Here is a 20,206-nt window from a genome sequence, read left to right as displayed (position 1 = left end):
ACATCATGCGAATGTGCCTTACGAGATTACAAAGTATCTTGTCTCCAGCTATTGGGGATCTTTTCCTCTAGCTACTAAGATGTTTACTCCAAGAAACCCTCATGCTGTAAAGCCACCAGAACATTCTTTAGAATACATGTGCTTCAATGGATGGTTGGATGTGAACTTGGCTGATCTGAATCTTGCCCATTTGTTCAAGTTGAGAATCATTTACTTATCTAAAAGTATGGATGATCTGAATCTTGGCCTAAACGAAGGAAAAAAAAAAATTGATAATGTTCAAAGTCTTGGAGCAAGGGAATAACGAAAGCGAGTGTCATCAGCATTCGAATAATGAGAAAGAGCACTAACCTTGTAGTAAAATCAAGACTCTCGCTTCCTTTTTATTTTCCTTCCGTTTTCTCGGCAACCAAATAGAGGGTTAGGAGAGCAAATTCTAGAGAGAAGAAGTGCAAATAGAATACTCACAGTCATAGACCGTTTTATCAAATTGCGATTAAGAAAATGGAACGTTCATGAAATGGTTATATGAGCTAGCCCACATCCGGAGGCCTTAGATAAGTGACTGAGGCCCATCAACCCAGCCCATTAACTTCCCGGTTCGATCAGGTAGCCCGACATATAGCTCCTCTTTCACTCTCTCTGTTCATAATTTGTTCACGGTTTTACCCTTCAATTTACAGAATTTGCCAATATTCGTCGATCTAGGTATGTCTTTTTGGTCAAAATCATTGAACCTCCGATTATTTTTACTCGTCGAACTTCTCATTTGAATGGTTTGGTTCAGTATTTGAGAGGGAGAGAAAGGAGAAAGTGAAATGAACAAGTTAGGGTATGGGTTGAACCTGAGGTTGTCTTCTCTTTCACTCTCTCTGTTCATAATTTGTTCGCGGTTTTACCCTTCATTTTACAAAATTTGCCAATATTCGTCAATCTAGGTATGTCTTTTTGGTTAGAATCATAGATTATTTTTACTCGTCAAGTTCTCCTTTGAAAGGTTTGTTTAATTCTTGAAATTTTTCTATTCTTAGTAGATTTCATAATTAATTGTCAATTGTTGAAATTGGTTAAGCTGATCTTAGTATAGATTATTACATTGATTATGTAAGAGAAAACTTGGTTTGTGATAATGGTTTGAACAGATTTTTGGTTCAGTATTTGAGAAGGAGAGGAAGGAGAAAGTGAAATGAACAAGTTAGGGTATGGGTTGAACCTGAGGCTGTCAGCACAAAAGAAGAAGCCGCAACAACCATCAAAGCTACCCTGGCCGCCTCCTTTGGATTGAACTATGAGGATAAAGATGATGTGAAGATAGACATTTCTCGACAGGTTAGCAAAAACAATTTTTTCAAGGATGTGAGTCTATACCCATTTGGGTTTGATTTCTTTGTAATGTTGTTTTTATTGGTTTGAATTGTTTTTCTAAATTTATGCTTTTGAAGATTGAGGAGCAGTGAAAGCAAGCTTTGGAAAAGGACCTCATGGTTTTTGATTATGAAGGAGTTTATGATGAAATGAAAGAGAAAGTTGTTCGGCCTCAAGTGCAAGACCGTGAAGAGAGAGAGGTAAGTCTTGTTCCTTCACTCTGTTTAAGTACTTTTATAGAGCATAATTGAATGGTTTATGGCCAAAAGGTCTAGTAATCAATCAAGTAGCTAATCTCCAAAAAGTAAAAAATTTATCTTTCAAACAGCGTAAAAGTTTGATATATTCTGAAACTTGAGAGGCATCCTCCATTTTCCTATATTTTGTACACAGTTTTGATACACTTCAATAGCAATAGAGCACGTAACCGAGCTTTGAATGTTTCATACATTTTTAAGAGCAACGTGGTACTTAATTAAGGATTGCAAAAAGAGAGGGAGGGAGGGAAGATATCTTTCTGGAGTTTGAAACTTTAAGCCTCAATTTCTTTAACTAGGTTAAGGAACTATGATTTTCTAGTTGAAATAATGGGATGCTTAAGGTGTTAGGGGTTAGGATAGGTCTTAGGTACAAGTCTTGCCTATACAATAAAATAAAATAAAAGGAAAATGGGCTTAAGTGAGGCTTCCTCCTTTCTAAAGGATTGTTTTCTACTTAGAGGTTGTTGAGCATCCAAGCTCTTCGGGTTACCACCACCAGATACTTCTTTTTCTGTTGTTACATCTTTGTTTTATTCATCTCTCACTCTCCCTCTGCCTCCTTCCCTGGTAGGACCTGAGGAGGTGCTGTTTACAGAATTTACAATATGCTTCTTCTTTTTTTGCTTGATTGTATGCATTTATACCATTGACATTTGGAAATCAACCTTGAATAAAATGTACTTTGCATCATTAGGGAAGTGTTAAAATCTGTCTAGATGTAAATTGGTCATAATTGGATGGATGAGTATGTTGAAACCATAGTTGTATCAATTATCAAGCTTGAGATTGTGAAAGCATAATATTTGTGAAAGATAATTGGCTACTGAAAATGAGCAATTACATAACACAATTCCCTCTCACAAAGAAGTTACCAATAAGCTTTAGCTCAAACAGTAGGGTGAGAGCGTGGGTTCATGTCCCACCGAGTGTGTATAACAACTTACCAATCAAAGGGAAAAAAAAATTACTTATTAATTGTCCTCGTTATCATTGTCCCCGTAAATTTACTTATTGGATGAATCCACTTATTAATTGTCCCCACCGAATGGTACTTCCTGTTATCATTGTCCCCGTCCCTGCCAATTTACTTATCTTTTTTTCCTGATAAGTAATAGTCAAGTTCTATTAAAAGCCTAAGCTTCCCCAACATATACTGAAAGTATACAAGCGGAAACACCTAACTAGTAAGAAAAGCGAACACCAAAAACCCTCCAAAACAAACACCCAAAAAACCCAACCAAAATCCCCACACACCTCCCAACAACCCTCAAAACCCACACAAAGCGCTACACCGTAATTGTGTTGCCCTTCCTTCTCCGAGATGACGCACTAGCAATGCCATAGTTAATGAAGCTTTCTAAATTCAACAGCTCTCTCTTGCCCTTAGTCCTATGCTGCGTGCCCTTTATTTCCCGTAGAAATTTCTTTTTCACCTCATTTAGCGACGCCAACTTCTGATCCTCCTCTTCATTGCCATCCAACACCTAATCAGGGGGATTTACCCGACAAAACTCCTCTTCCATGTCCTTCCAGAACGCCATATGTGGATCATCATCATCCTTTGCACCTTCCTTAAACCACTCAATAAGCCGCTTTTGGGATTTGGTCAAACCATTTTCAATAGGTATGGTGTCAGAGGTGCATACATCCAAAGACAACCCAATTGCTCTATTAGACCAAAGAACAGCTTGTTCAAACCCCAGCAAACAAGAACCCAGAACAAAGCCATCCAACCCAACTTTGATGGGAGGCATGATCATCGGCAAAACTGTCGGTACCAACAACACCTCCGGTGAGGCATCCCCGCACCCACCCAAAAAGGATGGGAGAGAACCTGGAGGCGAATTAGCCCCTTGGACATCACTCTTCTCTGCTATGGGGATCAAAGAAGTTGTCCAAGAAGTCACCATCAAATTCTCCGGCGACCGGGAAGTGTCGTGGAGACTAACCCCCGTCAGCTTAGCCACCCTAGAGGAAGAATCACCAAAGAACACTGTAGAAACAGCCGCCCTAGAGGAAGCAGCATAATCTTCCTTCACAACCAGTGACGATAGAGACGCATCCTTCCCCTTAAGCGGAGCTGGAGAAACGAATCTCGGCCCAACCCTCGCATGAGCAAGCCCTTCGCTGAAGAAGGCTTACAATCAATATTGCCGAAAGCTTTCCCCACCGCCGGAGATACAAAAACCACCGTAGGCTAAAGACTAGCCAAACCCTCCATACTCACCAAAGGCTAAAGACTAGTTGAACCCTCCACCGTAGAGGCGATACTGTCACTGGGTTCGTCGAAGAAGCCATCAAAAACCTCTGAAGTCATTGTCGCTGACAGCAAGGACTCAGATCCACCGTAGAGGCGAAACCACTTCGTCGAGACATACCCTTGACCCACTACACACCCCAGCAATGACCCAGAAACATGTTCTGAATCCGAACCCAGAAAAGAGGTCTTACCTGATTGGGCTTAAAGAAAAATCTCCTTCGGCTGAAGCCTTTGGCCTTTAAACCCAATCTAGCATAATGACCCAACCAGCCTTTAACCCGATCCAGCTCAAAATGAAAATGCCTAGAATTGTCTTTAGCCAGCGAATGACGAAAATGCCCTTCAGTCACTTTCTTCTTTTTCACGGTAGCGCTAGCTGCAGCCGCCAATGAACCAGAAGACCCTAACTCGTAGGTCGAAGCAGTTCATCGTCATTCTCACCTCCTTACTTTTATTCGCCGACATCGGAAACATATCAAGAATTGTGTGCGGCGGCGCTAACCCAATAGGCTTCTCAACATCACTAGCCGCCGAATGAAGCACATCCTCGAAAGATCGGCCGAAAGTAAGAATGCACCTCTTATGTTGCCTTGCCGAGGCCGGAGAAGAATCTCCAGTTATCTAAGAGTATGACAGTTCCCAATGAGAAATGCTAGATATTATAATTCTATTTAACATTCATCCAATAAAACGTGTGGCATTGCCAACTAGCTCTTCGATTAATCATTGTGAAATAAATAAAGTTCAATGTTGATTTAGAGTGTCAAGTCAACATTATTAGACAATTGTTTACATAGAATTATAGTATCTAACACTACTCGTTCCAAATATAGTTTACTAGAAAGTACTAGATGCTTGGGTTGTTGAATGGGGTCGAGATAGGCCTTAGCTTAGGATGCTGCCTAGCAAAAATTAAAAACAATGTAATTTGTTTGGTCTAGATGCATTATAAACTCCCAACATGTTCTTCTATCCCATTGTTTTATGAAAATATATATAAAATTGAAGTCCATACTTAGCAAAAAGCCTAAAAAAGTGTGTAATTAATTTCCTTTTGATCTTCTTGAATCCTACGAGAGGTACCCTGCCAATTTGAGAGTACCAAGCACAATGATATAACACATGTAGAGTTCAAGAAACAATTAACAAATATAGAATTCAAGAATAATGGTCTATAGTTGAAAAGAAAAAATAAATGAGATGAGTAAGTTATAGAATTGGGAGCCCCTACTATGCAGTCCTGCTGCAAAATGGGTGTTTTGCAGCATCCACTCTTGTCGTGACACATCACCAAGCTCATTTTGACGAAATGAAATCAAAACAGCAAACCAAAACACAAACCAGCGCCAGCAAACCCACCCCCCCACCGGAGCCGAAGAGCATACAACCGGCCAGCATCGCTCGCCGAAAACCAGCTTTCCAGCCAAAAAAAAATCAGCATCGCCAACGAGCTTTCTTTCTCCTAAACCCTCTTTTCTTTCTCCCAAACCTAGCATCGCCAGCCGGAAAAAACCAAAAAAAACCCCTCTTTTCTTTTTTCTCCTTTCTTCATCCAGAAAAAAAGGCCGGCGAAAAAACAAGAAGAAACAATAGAAAAAATCAACAAAATCAGAAAAAACAAAACCCAAACTCCAAATTCCCTCTTCTTCCCAAACTTCAAACACGAATCAGCCGAACCAAGAGAAACCCAACAAAATCAACAAAAACAAATTTCTGCAATTAGCTACATCAACAACCCAATCAGAAATTACAATCAACCTAATCAAAAATCTGATAAGACCCAGCAAAATCCAGCCTCAAAACTCGTTTCTGATGCCTCTAAATCGTTTTCGGATTCAAAACTAAAACCTAGAGGGGAAGATTAACCCTTAAAAAATTTTATCACCCTAAAGGGATCCACCGAAGAGGGCTGCCGACTGGAGAAAGGAGACCTGTGGGTCTGCAGACCCACAGCCGGCGTGACCCTGAGAAGAAAGAAGAAGAGAAAGTGGGAGAGAAAGAGAAGTGCTGCAAATTTTCGGTGAAAAACATAGAAGAGAGAAAAAGAGAAGAAGAGGTGGGATAGAAGAATCAAGTGTATTAGGTTGTAGAGTTTTTCTGTGCATTTTATTTTCTTTATGTGATGTGTCTTGTTGCTATTGGGTGCTGCAAAACACCCCTTTTGCAGCATGACCGCATAGGAGGGTTTCTCTATAGAGTTTCTTTCTTTGGGAAACTTCACAAAAAATCTCTGAAGTACCACGCGATTTTAAAAGACCCCCGCAAATTTTAAAACCTCTCAATTTCACATTCCGAACTTTCAATTTGATGTAATATATCCCATTCATCAGTTTTGGAAATTCAAAGTGATGAAATTACATTTTATAACCTTGAAAACTTTTATAAAAAATTTCAAATTTACCCTTAATTTCAAATTTATAATTAAAAAAAATTAAAAAACAAAAAAAAAACAAAAAAGGATAATTTGGTCATTTTAGTGGTTTCCATTGCGGTTTAACGTCAAAATTTGACAGAGAGAGTCAATTGCATCAAATTGAAAGTTCAGGGGATAAAATTGAGATTTTTTGAAAATTTAGGAGAATCTTTTCAAAACACGTGGTAGTCCAGTGGTCCTAAGTGAAGTTATCTCTTATTTATTTTATTTATTTTTATTTATTCATCTTGTGATGCAAGAACTTAAGGCTGGATCTAAAATGTATGTTTTTGGTTGGCCTTATACTATGTCTTCAATAGCTAAGAGGATATAACCTATAATGCTATGTTAGAGTGAGGAATTTTAAAATGGGATTCAAAATTTGTGAATTTCACATTAATTTCTTTTATTTGGATTAATAAGACAATCATTTTCAAATTTTGATAGCATTTTGAACTTGGGACTTTCAAATATTCAAATTTATAGTTTAAATCATTGGAGGAAATGTCAATATTCATATCTCATTTATAGTTTAAATTATTGTTGCCATCATAACTGCTACTGTTGTCATTGTCCCCGTCCCTGCCATTGTTACAATAAGGTTTCAAAAAATAAGTATTTGAGTCACTACACCAGTGGATACAACAATCACATTTTCCAATCAGTTAAAAATGTGTGCTCAAAATGGTAAGTTCAGAAGACAATAAACGTTCCATCGGTCATATTTGCAACATAGTTGGAGTCATTAGGCATCATAACATTGTTTCAAAGTAAGAGCATTTTTAAAATATAATTCTTCTGTCTACAGATATACTAACTCAGTTGTGCCTGAACCAATCTTTCAGGAAGGTCTAACCTGTATGCTCTTATTCCTGTTTTCAAGTGAGAAACAAGAGATTTGCATAATCTCCAAATGACAACAAAATTAGGGGTAACTGGCACATTAACAAAAGACGTTTATTTTTTTACTGAGCGGGATATACATGGTTGGTCACATAACACCCCAAATAACACCACAAAATTAACACGGAGCACCCCAAAGAACCCAAACACAGAATCTAAATCTAAGTAATTTAGTCTTATTTTGATTTGAAATCGTCAAGAAAAAATAAAAAGAAGCAACCAGATTATGCATTGGGACGCACCTTTGGGCGATCGGCTTTCACGGAGATGGAAACCCCTCAAACTCAGAATCGCAGAGGAAAACCTTCAAACTCATACCCAATCTACAAACAATCAAACCAAAATCTACCACAATCAAACAAAAATCTTCACTCTCAGCCCCACCCATATCCATATCGCTTACAAGAAGGGGAAACAGAAGAGGGGATGTCCACAAAACGGGATACCGGAGAGCGAGCCGAGAAAGAAAGATAGACAGAGAGAGGAGCTTACTTTGAGCACGACGGAGGCAAGCGGTCTACAGAGAGAGACGCCGTGTGGAACTGTGGTTTTCCGAGAGAGAGATGCGATCTAGAGATAGAGAGAGAGCTGGAGAGGTGGGAAGACTGAAGCGGCTGCCGAGAGAGTGAGAGATAGAGAGAGGCTTTTGAACTTTTGTTTTAGGGTTAGGACTGCTGGAAACATGAAAGTGATGAATATATAGAAGTGTAAAACTACGCAGTTTTGACTAAGAAATGGTTTAAAAAAATATTAAAAGATGGAATAAAAAAAAAGTTATTATATATGTATAATTATTATTTAGGGATAAATATAAAATTAGTCTATTTTTTTTTTTTTAATTGAACTTTCTTTTTTTTTTAATTGAACTTTCAATTTGATGAAATCGATGTAATCTACTCCTTTCGTTAGTTTTGGAAATTCAAAGTGATGAAATTACCTTTTATACCCTTGAAACTTTTTTCTAAAAAATTTCAAATTTACTCTTAATTTCAAATTTTAAATTAAATGAAAAAGGGCAATTTGGTCATTTTGTGGTTTCCATTGGGATTTAACGTCAAATTTGATGGAGAGAGTCAATTGTATCAAATTGAAAGTTTAGGGAATAAAATTTAGAGTTTTTAAATTTTATGAAAGCATTTTCAAAACGAGTTGTAGTCCAGTGGTCGAAGTTATCTCTTATTTTTTTTATTTAATCATCTTGTGATGCAAGAACTTTTTTTGAAAAATTACAGTTTACCCCTCCAAAATTGACAGCGTTTTTTAATTCGAACACCAAAGTTTCAAATTTTGCAATCCACCTCCCAAAGTTTCAAATTTTTGCGATTTGACCAACTGTATCCACAGCTTTTCATATTGCCCATAATTTTTTATTTTTTATTTTTTATAAAAAAAAAATTAAAAAAAAAAAAATTGGGGTGGCCGTAGCCACCCCTTTGGCCATCTGACCATTTTTGCACCCCCAAATTTTTTTTTTTTTTTTTATATAAAATAAAAATTAGAGGCAATATGAAAATTTTTGGATAATATTGGTCGAATAGAAGAAAAAAAATTGGAACTTTGTAAGGATGGATTGCAAAAATTAAAACTTTTGTGTTTAAATTGAAAAACGTTGTCAACTTTAAATGAGTAAACTGTAATTTTCTCATCTTTTTTTGAAGAAACAAATTCATCATTCATTCATGTAGGAAAATGTCAATAAATTGACAGAGCCGCAGCTCTACAAAAATAGAGCACTAAGATCTAAAGTAATTTCAGATTTCTTTGGTAATCTTGGTCTATTTTGGGGAGCGGTGACTTGGTTGAATCTGTTTGGTTCTTTGACTGACTTCATTTCTTGCTTAATAGGTAAAATTTGAAGTCTTTTTAGGGGGGACATTTGGTTCATTGTGTGGTTGACTATGTGGATATGGTGATTGTTACATTTCTTGTTAGTCATATTGTGAAACCATGATTATGATATGATAATTGGCATCCTGTTGGTCCCCTCATCTGCAAATTTGGAGAGAGGTTGATAGTCACTAATGCTCTTTTTGTCTGGAAGATGCTTGGGTCTTGCGCAAGAGAATGTATTCCTTTGCAAATTGTTAATAGTTGTTCTAATGATAATATTTGACCAACTCTTAGTTACTGATTTGTTTGGGTTGCTATCTATTCTCAGCCGCCTACACAAGTGTTTGACTAATAAGTTTCGCATTCTTAGTTTTATACTCTTCTTTGGTGCTTGTTGGAGAGCAAGCAGCTCAAATTTGATGTAGAACTCTAGCTACATCTAGATCTTCTTACAAGCAATAGAGTGACCTATCTGAAAAAGTGAATGCTCATCTAAGTAAATAGTTTGCACATTCAATGTTCTAAATATGTGTTGATAAGTATGTTGAGATCATAAAATAAGGAGCTATGGTGTTCTAATATTTTTTGGAATTATCGGAGACATCAATGTTGTTAGTGATATGGATAAAAGCTGTGTCAGAGTCATTGATAAACAATTAATAGTCAAGATTTTGGACATGGTAATTGGGCTAAGAATATCGGATTCAAAAGGATCAATGATCAAAGTACTATCCTCTGTCACCTTTGACATAAAATTACAAGATGCGGATGGAATACGGCAATGATGTGTACTGGAATGGTGATCCATACCACATGGTATTATGAAGGATTGAAAAACAACCTCTTTTCCATAGTGATGCTAAATAAATAACTTGGGGTAACTTCGTTGAAGACTCCCGAACTTTCACCCGTTTTGAAATACACCTTTTAAACTTTAAAATCTCTCAATTTAATCTCCTGAAGTTTCAATTGCTTTCAATTTAAACCCCTCCGTCAATTTGATTCGTTAACTTCAGACGGAACCCTAACACGTGACCTGCACGTGGTTTTTTTTCGTCATACCCCTTATACCCTCATACTCCCTCACCCAAATGTCCAAACTACCCTCATTCGGAAAAAAAAAATAAAAAAAAAATAAAAAAAATCCAAATTTAACCTAAAAGTGAAATCTCGTTCGATATTACCAAAGACATCGAGAAGCTCTTGCAAACCCATACCTCTTTGTTGTCGGCAAACCATAGTGATTGAAGATTTGGTGTCGATTTGCAACGGTTTAGTCAGAAATCCTTTCTAACTGAGTTCATGATTGCTATAATCAAGTAAGCTTTACGTTTTGTGTTTGAATTTAGGGATAAATGCAACATTGGTCCTTGTGGTTGGCCTAATTTACAAATCACTCCATGTGGTTTAAAAAATAATTTATAGGTCCCTAAGGTAGGCCAAAATAACATTTTACTCCCTAAACTCATTTTCCGTTAAATGACTTAATAGAACCCGTTACATTGCCACATCGCACCCAATAAAAATAAGACACTTGGTCTTTTCCATTTATGCTTTTAAAAAATGACAAATAAGCTTTCACACGTCATTTTGAGGCTCCAACACATACTCCACGTCAAATTAAATAAACATAATCCCTCTATATCCCTTGTGCCGCCGTCGTCTTCATCTTCCCCAGTGATTCTTGCTATCGTCTTCATCTTCCGATGGGTGTGATCTTCGTTCTGTGAGTTACTCTGAGATTTTTGAGCATCAGCATTTTTGGATTAGTGCATTTTTAGGCAGCCTTTCTATGGAAATTTGGATTTGTTTTTGGGCATTGAAGCATCTTCAAAAATTGTTTCCGGGCATCGGAAACAATCTATTCCTCTCTCTATGTGTCATCTTTTTTGGGGAAGATGAAGACGATGGCGGCAAGAATCGGTGGGGAAGATGAAGACGATGGCAAGAATCGTAGGGAAAGATGAAGAAGACGGCGGCACAGGGGATATAGAGGAATTAGGTTTATTTAATTTGACGTAGAGTGTGTGTTGGAGCCTCAAAATGACGTGAAAAAGCTTATTTGTCATTTTTTAAAAGCATAAATAAAAAAGAACATGTGTCTTATTTTTATTGGGTGTGATGTGGCAATGAATGTTAAGTCATTTAACGAAAAATGAGTTCAGACAGTAAAATGTTATTTTAGCCTACTCTAGAGACCTATAAATTATTTTTTAAACCACATAAAGTGATTTGTAAATTAGGTCAACTACAGGGACCAATTGTGCATTTATCCCTTGAATTTATATTGTAAGGTTTGTAGTTGACATTTTCTGAAAGTTGTTTTTCATCTTTCATTTGTATTGGATATTTGGGGGTTTTGCATGTAACGGTTCTGGAATGGATTTTGTGGAGTTTTAGTGTGGCTATTTTTGTCGAGTTGCAGTGGGTCATCCGTACATTTCGTCCTTGTCGCTTTTTTTGCATTGAAAGTTGTTGGGTTCTGTTAATGTTGTTAAAAGTTGTCATAATATTTGGTAATCCTATCGTATGATAGTCATTGTTTACTGTTGAAGTGTGGCCCCCCAAATTTCTTTTTCTTTGTCTGATCTAAGTGTGGTCCCCTAGTTTGTGCTTGTGTTGGACTTATGTCTAGCACTACGAATATTATACATTAAATATAGTGGTCACTTCCATTACTTTTCATTATTTGGTTGCTGATTTTAATGGAAACAAATAAAAAATCATATTGGCAGGAGAAAACAATTTGTGAAGTTATTATTTTTTTAGGTGTCCAATAGATATTTTAGATGGAAAATATTTGGGCTACTTCACTTTTTAATATAATTTTCCTATAAACTTACATGTCGGTTTCTATTATGAATGACATGCCACATGATGTTTCATACTTTTTAAATGGTCCTTTTTGCTTTTTATCATGCTTTTTAAATTGAAATGGGTTGGTTTAGTCATGCTTTTTAACTGGTTCTTTTTGCTTTTTAGTGTTTAGTGTTTGCACATTTAAACTTGACAATGTAATGAATGTGGTAGGACACGTGATGGGGTCACACACTATGATGTTTAAGATGCACCATGGGGGTACTTTTAACAGGCAACATATGGTTCATTATGTTGGAGGCGATGTTATTAATTATCCAGACGTATATGATGGGTCTAAATTGAAATTTTCTAACATAGAGGATATATGTAAAACATATGGGTATAGATCTGTGGACCATGTTTATTACAGTGTACCAGGATATCCTTTAGAACAAGGGTTAAGACTTATGTCCTCTGACCACAATGTAACTGAAATTGTGGCAAACCATGTACGTCATGATCTTGTAGTATTGTATACAGTAATATATGGTGTAGTAAATGTTGTAGTTGAAAGAGATGATGAAGAGGATTCAGAGTATGAGAAGGCAGTTATGTTTAGGAAAGACGCTTTCTAGGATTCAGTCCTTAGTGATGATACTGACTGTCTTGACTTGAATGAGGATAGTACTCTTGCTTATGGGGACAATGATGAGGGGGTTGGAAATGATGAAGATGCAGAGGTAGAAGGGGATGACACTGATGAGCATGGGGGAAATGATGAGTATGGGGATGAGGATGAGGGTGATGCTGGAAATCCTAGGGAGGGTGATGCAGATGGAAATAATGGACAACATAGAGGTGGGGAAGAGATGAAAGAGAGTGATGGTAGTTCATACATGGATGATAGTGATCGGCTAAGGTCACCACATGATAGTGGTGATGATAGTGCAGTGCCCTCTCATAGGGATGTAACCAAGGAGGTGTTTGGCAAATGGGATGGCCTAAACACTGTAGTTGATGTAGATTAATGTGAAAAAAAATAAGAATGTTTGGTATAAAAAAAATGAAAAAGTGGTATGGAAAAGTGAAAAACAAAAGGGTGCAGTTTGATTCTACTGATATCAATAATCCAACATTGATTAAAGGAAATACATTTCACAATGCATATGAATTTAGAAAAGCAGTGAAACAGTACAATATTATAAGAGGTAAGGATTTGAGATTTAAGAGAAATTAGCTTAAAAGATTGTGATGGTTTGCAAAGACCCAAGGTGCAAGTATAGGGTATATGGGAGGCAGTTGAAGAATGAGATGACATTCCTTTTAGTATCCCTTAGGCCCAAACACACCTGCCCTAAGAGGTACCAAAATCATATGGTCACCTCAAGTTGGATTGCTGAGTGGTGCATTGATTCTTTTAGGGAGCAACCAAACATGTCCATAGATGTCTTGCATAAAAAGATGAAAAACAAATGGAATGTGGATGTCCATGTGAGTTTTCTGTATAGGGTAAGAAAAAAAGCAAGATAAACAACTTATGGAAAATTGGATGAGCAGTACCATCGTTTGTGGGATTATTGCTCCATGATTAAGAGCACTAATATGGGTAGTTGTTTAATTTTGATGGTTGAGAGACCAATGCCTGAGATACCATGCAGATTTCAAAGGCTTTATGTTTCATTGGCAGCGACGAATAATGGCTTTAAGGAAGAGTGTAGGCCTGTTATGGGTGTTGATGCATGTTTTCTAAAGGGTATGTATAAAGGGCAGCTAATGGCTGCTATTGGCAGGGATGCCAACAACAACATGTACCCAATTACAATGGTTGTTGTAGAGGCAGAGACAAAAGATAGCTGGACATGGTTCCTAGAGGCGCTTGTTACAGATCTTGGTCAAACTCGACATGGATGGACTTTTATTTCAGATCGACAAAAGGTAAATTAAGAATCAGTTATTATTAATATAAATTAATTGTTTGTTATAATGTATGCAACTAATTATGTTTTCAACTATTGTGCAGGGCCTCATTCCAAGCCTAGAACAAGTATGTCCGCAGTCTGAGCATCGTACATGTGTTAGGCACTTGTATGCTAATTTCAGAGCTGAAGGTCATCGGGGGGTGCTACTGAAGGATCTTGTTTGGCAAGCTGCTACATCCTACACAAAGCCAGAGTTCTACAGAATAATGAATGAGATAAAGAAAATTAGTAAGGATGTCCATGTCTACCTGGAGAAAGGTGACCCCAACACATGGTGTGGGGGTTGGTTCAACACAAATGCCAAGTTTGGCCTCTTACACAACAATACATGTGAGAGTTTCAATTCTTGGATTAAAAAGTTCTGTGACCAGACAATCTTGACCATGTTAGAAGGGATTAGATGTGAGTTAATGAGAAGGTACGTGAGGAAGAAGGAGTTGATTAATTCAATGGAGGAGGCCTTAGGGCCAAAGATTAGGAAAAAGCTAAAAAAAGAAGATGATGAAGCCAATAACTGTTGTTGTACATATGCTGGTCAAGGTATGTTTGAAGTTGAGTGCCTCAGGAATAGGTTTATTGTAGATGTGGATAGTAGAACTTGTGGTTGCAGGAAATGGGATGTAACTAGTATCCCATGTTCTCATGTCATTTAAGCCATTTTACACTAAGGTGGAGACTTTAATGATTATTTGAGTCCATACCACAGCAAGGAGATGTTCTTGGAGTCCTATGACTACATTGTCTACCTTGTGCCAAGTGAAGAGCAATTGCCTAGAAGCGACCAACCTAAAATTGAGCCACCCAAATCAAGGGTAACTCCTGGCAGACCTAAACAACTCAGACATAGGGGTGTTGAAGAACCAAGAAACCCTAATGCAATTAGGAATGGGGGTAATAAGAATCAATGTGGGCACTGTAAGAAGTTCGATCACAATAAGAGATCATGTGAAGACAAGCAACGACATGAGGAAAAAAGGGACCGTGTGAGACAATTCTACAAAGAGAATGCATCAACTGACTGAAATTTGGACATGGTAAGTGACTTGTTTAGTTTACTATATCTATGGTTTCATGTTTAGTGTTTAATTTACTATATTTGTCAACACTTGTGTCATGTTTAGTTTACTATATTTACTATATTGTTGTAGTTTGATGGATCTTCAACTACCACTTTAGCAACCACCACAACAAGAACAAGAGTGAACACACCATCAAATGGTGCAAGAGGGGAAGAGTGAACACACCATCAAATGGTGCAAGAAAGGGAAGAGCGAACACACCATCAGCAGATGCAACAAGAGCAAGAGTGAACACACAATCATAGCCTGCACTAGAGCCTCCATCACAACCTGCATCAGAGCCTGCCAAAATAGCACATTCTTCATCCCAGCCAGCCAAAACAACGAACAGGGCAGCAACACATTATGCATACAGGCCAAATGTGTGTAATTTTTCATATTCAATAATTAAAGGACAAAAAAATACAACTTGAGTGAGCTGATTGTATACCTATATTGCAGGCATCTACCATATTTGGTCATAAAAAGAAGACAACCCTAGGATTAGCTACAAGGACAAGGGCGGGTGGTAGGTTGAGGGAGCATGTTGGGAGTGAAAGAGACCTACCAACAAGTAGAAGCTTATCATTGATTTGACTGGGGACCCTACTGGCCCACCCCCAATTCTAGGTGGTGGACCAGTATGCTCTTAGGGTCCTTCCCGAGTTAGTGGTATAACATATAGAATTGCCACACCTGACTTTGACATACAAAAAGGTAAAGGGATAGCTGCTGACAAGCCTTCGCCAGGTTTTGGGGACCATGTTCGAAGAATGAATACGAGGAAAGAGAAGTCCACCACAATAGTGAAGGACAAAGGGAAGAAGAAAATGTGGGAACTATGACTTGTTGTTGTCAACTTTTTGTGTTTGACCGCCTAATAGTTGTATTTATATTTTGTAAATATTGTAATGGATGAAGTGAAAATGATGGTCATGTATACTTTTGGGAACATTTAGAAACTATGTAACTTGTGGATCCACTATTATGCTACTATTATGCTGAAATTGTTGACTAGTTGGGTGGTTGAGAAGTTGTTTAATAGAATTGTTGAATGGCCTAGAAGTCATGATGTTCATATGCATGTAATGTGTCCATATTCTGCTTTTTTAGCTTGATTTGACCATATAGTCTTTTATTGATAAAGATGAGTTGTCATGCCTGTTTCCCATTAAACCATTTACTCTCCTACAATATGATGCAATCTGTTTGTGAGTATTGGACTCTGTTAAGCAAGAAGGATGCTTCAATATTTTGTTTTTGAGATGCTTGGGTCATTTTCTATCCAAACATCAAGTTCTCCACCATTGAAATTGACAAACATCAAGGATTGCACTTAATGTAATTGACAGACTTCAAGTGACTCAAAGTAGTGAACAAATCTCATTTGCAGACTTGTCAAATTGTACGAACAAAATTCATACAAAGCATTTGTTACTATATTGTACAATAGTTGGGTACAAAAAAAAATTACAAAATGGTCAATTGACACAAGTCTGATAGTAGTTGGATTGGATTAACAAATAAAGACAACATAAACATGCACTTCAATTTTCTTCATCTTATCAACATCAGCCTTGATGCAAGTCCATTACAAGAAGGGAAAAACATCATTACACCAACAAGACACTAACAACATGCAAGTGCAACTCGGAACTTCAGCTGCAAGCCGTGATACTTATTCTTCTGCCTTTCAAGATTAAGTGCAAAATTAGCAGCATCAACTTCCATTTTCGACTTGTACTGAGCAATTTCAATCTTGCATTTGAAGACTTCCATTTCTCTTTCAGACTTCAAATCATGCTACCACTCCATCAATTTCGACATCACTCAATCACATGACACACAAGTTTGTGGTTCAACCCATTTAAAATAATTGCAACCACAATTTTTCTCATTCTGCATAGTCACGCAAATTAGAGTTTAACCTATTACTAAAGGATTTTATGCATACCAGGAAAATGATATTTCTGTTCAAATTAAATTCCTAAACACTTCTTATAACATAATTAACACATACATAAAACCTTTTGCCATGATTTTTAGTTGTGGAAGTTGTTTTGATCAATGTTTTACTCCCACATTTGCAAATCGGGTGGCTCGATCCTGAATCGCTTACCTCACCTTCTGAGTGCTCCATCTTTCATCGTCGTAACCTCGTCAGCGTGTGGGACTCCTTCACCGTCTTGAGCTCGTCGCTGGTAGAAGGGAACGAGTGTAGGTCGTGATCTTCAGCTGCTGCAAAACTTTTGTTAGAAAAATCTTCAAATGGGTGGAAGCCATGGGTCGCGATTTCCTCAGCTTCGACTTTTTTCCTTCATGTGGGTCAAGATTCAGTGTTGCATTTGTCTTCAAATCAGGTGGGAGTGCATCTTCCTCAGCTTCAACTCATTCCGAGAGTTGGAGTGCATCTTCGAGTGGGATTTTTTTTCTTCAAATCGAGTGGTTTCTCTTCAGCTTTTAAGTTAGCAAGGGTGAGAGAGTAAAAGGGTATAAAGGGTATGAAACTAAAAAAAAAACACGTGCAGTTCACGCGTTTAGGGCTCCGTCTGAAGTTAACAAGTCAAATTGAAGAAAGGGTCTAAATTGAGAGCAATTGAAACTTCAAGGAACTAAATTGAGATATTTTGAAGTTTAGGGAGGGTATTTCAAAACGGGTGGAAGTTCGGGGTCTTTAGTAAAATTACCCCAAATAACTTTCTTTACGTGTTTACATCTTGAACATAGATATTATAACACTTTATATATTGATGCATATATGTTCCAAGCGCTTATCACAAAGAAAATATATTGATCCGCTCCCCATTCACTGTAGAACATTGTATACATTGATGCATTTACTACAGGTGCTCATCTGTTCCACATTCGCCTGAATATGTACCCATTGACAGATATTTTGAACTTAGAGAGCTTTCTGTGTCATCTCAATGTTGCCCATGCAACCTACATCCTCATATCATGGGTGATACAATTAGCTAGGCTATCCATTCACAGAAGTAATTGTAACTAGTTGACACTTCACCATAGAGATTTTGATTGCAAATAGTTTGAAATGTCTAAATGTCGAACACATTTCTAGAATACCTGCCTATTGACTAATATCTTAGATTGACATCTTAGTATAGCATTAAGCCTCTATCCTCATATAATGATTGCTATGGGTTTAAGTCTTTTTTAACATGTGTCTGGATGATATGAATGTTTGGGGTATCCTGGTCCGTGCCCATATCTATAATGTTGAGTTAATTTCTTCTAGTGGACAAATTGAATCTATTTTAGAAGCTCTAATTACTTATCTATGGAAATGACTGAAAGATCTTCTAAACAGGATAATTTTGCATTGATTTTATTAAAATTCAAAGTACTGATGCTAGTTTTGACACGCTTGTTTGTCAGATCAATAGTCTGGTCATTTTAATGTTTAGATGTATATCCACTTGTTGTGCTGGAAATGGATGTAATTGTTATGTGCTTCCAAGACTTCTTTGATTGACATATACCAATGAAGTGTTATGAGATAGTGACATTGCTGCTCAGTAGTGCTGCCAAAAGTATTGGGCCATCAAAGAATTTTATTTCTTCAAGATTGTTGTACCCGAGATCGGTTAGTCAGTCATTGGGAAACTTAGATAAGATGAAATGAGATATGCCAAATCTGATGGTTTTGATTTGAGCTTTGCTAGCCTTTTGTAGGAATGACATCTTACAGTTTAGTTTTGCTTCACTATTTATGAACATGCCCCGTGCTCCGGCTGTTGAAAAAAATGATGGCTTTCAGTGTTCTCACACCTTACTATGACGAAATGGTTCACTTACATTTTTTTCTGCAGATAAGTGGTGTTGCTGGCTGTTTGTTGTTGGTAGAATCTCTTACAATGATTCTCCTTCTCACTGTATTTTTTTAGTTTGAAAAGGACAAAGAAATGGTTCACAATAAGTGTGACTTATTGTTGAATAGGCAAATGTATTTTCACGGAGTTTAAGATATTTGGTTGGTTTGGTTTCACTTTTAGACGTTTATAGGATGTATCAGAGGTTATTCTATATGGAAGCACTATACTCGTGTTTGTCAACTAATCATACCATATTTATTTCATTTCCTTATTCAGTTATTTCCATTATTTTATAAATAAGTTTGCTACTTAGAAAATTAATATTTTTAATATGATTTTGCCATTGAGAAATTTCAGTTATATAAAAATTTCAGATGTTTGTTTGTTTGCTATTGAGAATGATGAGATATTTACAACTCAATGATCTTTTGGTTGACCAAACTAGCTAGTCTTGCTGTTGCTACTTGTGTCAGTTGATAAGTTGGAAAGCTAACTTCTCTCTCTAGTTGCATATCTAGCCTCTCGAAAATTAGGCTGGCTGTGAATTCGTTGAATTTTTTTTTTTCAGCCAGCATATTTGTATGTTTCATTAGAATTCTTTTATCTTGAATGGAATCTTGAATTCTTGCATTAAATTGAATTGTGATCAAATGTATTTGCTCATGTTGCTGATTGAATTTTTCAAGAACATAATGGTGTTTATTAGTATTTAAAGCGGAAGAGTGACACAGCAGACTATGAAGCTGAGTTTGGTGATAGAATAACAGGTTCTGGATTCACTGAAGTCCCCTTCAGACACCTGTGTCAGTAAAAGAGGGAAAGGCAAGCAAAACGCCAAGGCTTACCAAGTGCAATAAATCTGGACCTCAAACTCCAGTCTCAAATGTTGGTGAGCATAAATATTGGGACTATGTTCCCATATATGTTCCTGCTATGTATCTCTTTCATTATTTGTTGTAAATCAAAGGATAATTAGAAGTACTTCTCCATTGGTCCTAGCAGAAAGTGTAAGATGCATTTATGGCAAAACTTTCTCTAAATTTTGGCAGCTTCTCCTTCCGGCAATAATCTCACTCCAGCTGGCCCTTGCCGTTATGACAGCTCTCTTGGTAACAGAATTACTACATTTGCCTTTGTTGATTAATTTGTATTTTATTTTTAAAGAAGCACGGCTCATTTCATTATATCTGTTTGTGGAATAGACCAATTTCTTGTTTAAGAGTGACAACAATGTCCTACGATTCTCATTCAGGTCTCTTGACAAAAAAATTTATCAATCTGATCAAACATGCTGAAGATGGTACTCTTGATCAAAATAAAGCTGCTGAAAGTTCAACACACAAACAATCCGAACCCTAGGTTGTACACCTAGTAATTGATTACGCATTCCTCAGGATTGAGCGCTATTTTTTTAAAAGAAAATATAATGCTTACAAACTTAATATTTATATCAATAATGATTTACCACTGAAACTGGCAATTTTTTGTCATTGCTCATTTTCTGTA

General features: G+C 37.0%; 2 long non-coding RNA genes across 2 annotated transcripts; one reads left to right on the top strand and one right to left on the bottom strand.

Annotated features, from left to right (window-relative positions):
* Window positions 1-4,913: 4,913 nt before the first annotated feature.
* LOC132176168 (uncharacterized) lies at window positions 4,914-7,854 on the bottom strand. Its single transcript, XR_009439494.2, has 3 exons — window positions 7,694-7,854; window positions 7,444-7,524; window positions 4,914-5,431 (listed from the first exon to the last, which is right to left on the bottom strand). It is a non-coding gene; the product is annotated as an uncharacterized LOC132176168 (long non-coding RNA).
* An 11,692-nt stretch (window positions 7,855-19,546) lies between these two features.
* LOC132167145 (uncharacterized) lies at window positions 19,547-19,996 on the top strand. The gene is made up of 3 exons (XR_009438656.2): window positions 19,547-19,589; window positions 19,750-19,809; window positions 19,953-19,996. It is a non-coding gene; the product is annotated as an uncharacterized LOC132167145 (long non-coding RNA).
* The last annotated feature ends 210 nt before the right edge of the window (window positions 19,997-20,206 follow it).

The sequence above is a fragment of the Corylus avellana genome, chromosome 2 (assembly GCF_965113065.1).
Source record: "Corylus avellana chromosome 2, dhCorAvel1.hap1.2, whole genome shotgun sequence".
Taxonomy (NCBI): domain Eukaryota; kingdom Viridiplantae; phylum Streptophyta; class Magnoliopsida; order Fagales; family Betulaceae; genus Corylus; species Corylus avellana.
This window is presented reverse-complemented; position numbering and strand designations above follow the sequence as displayed.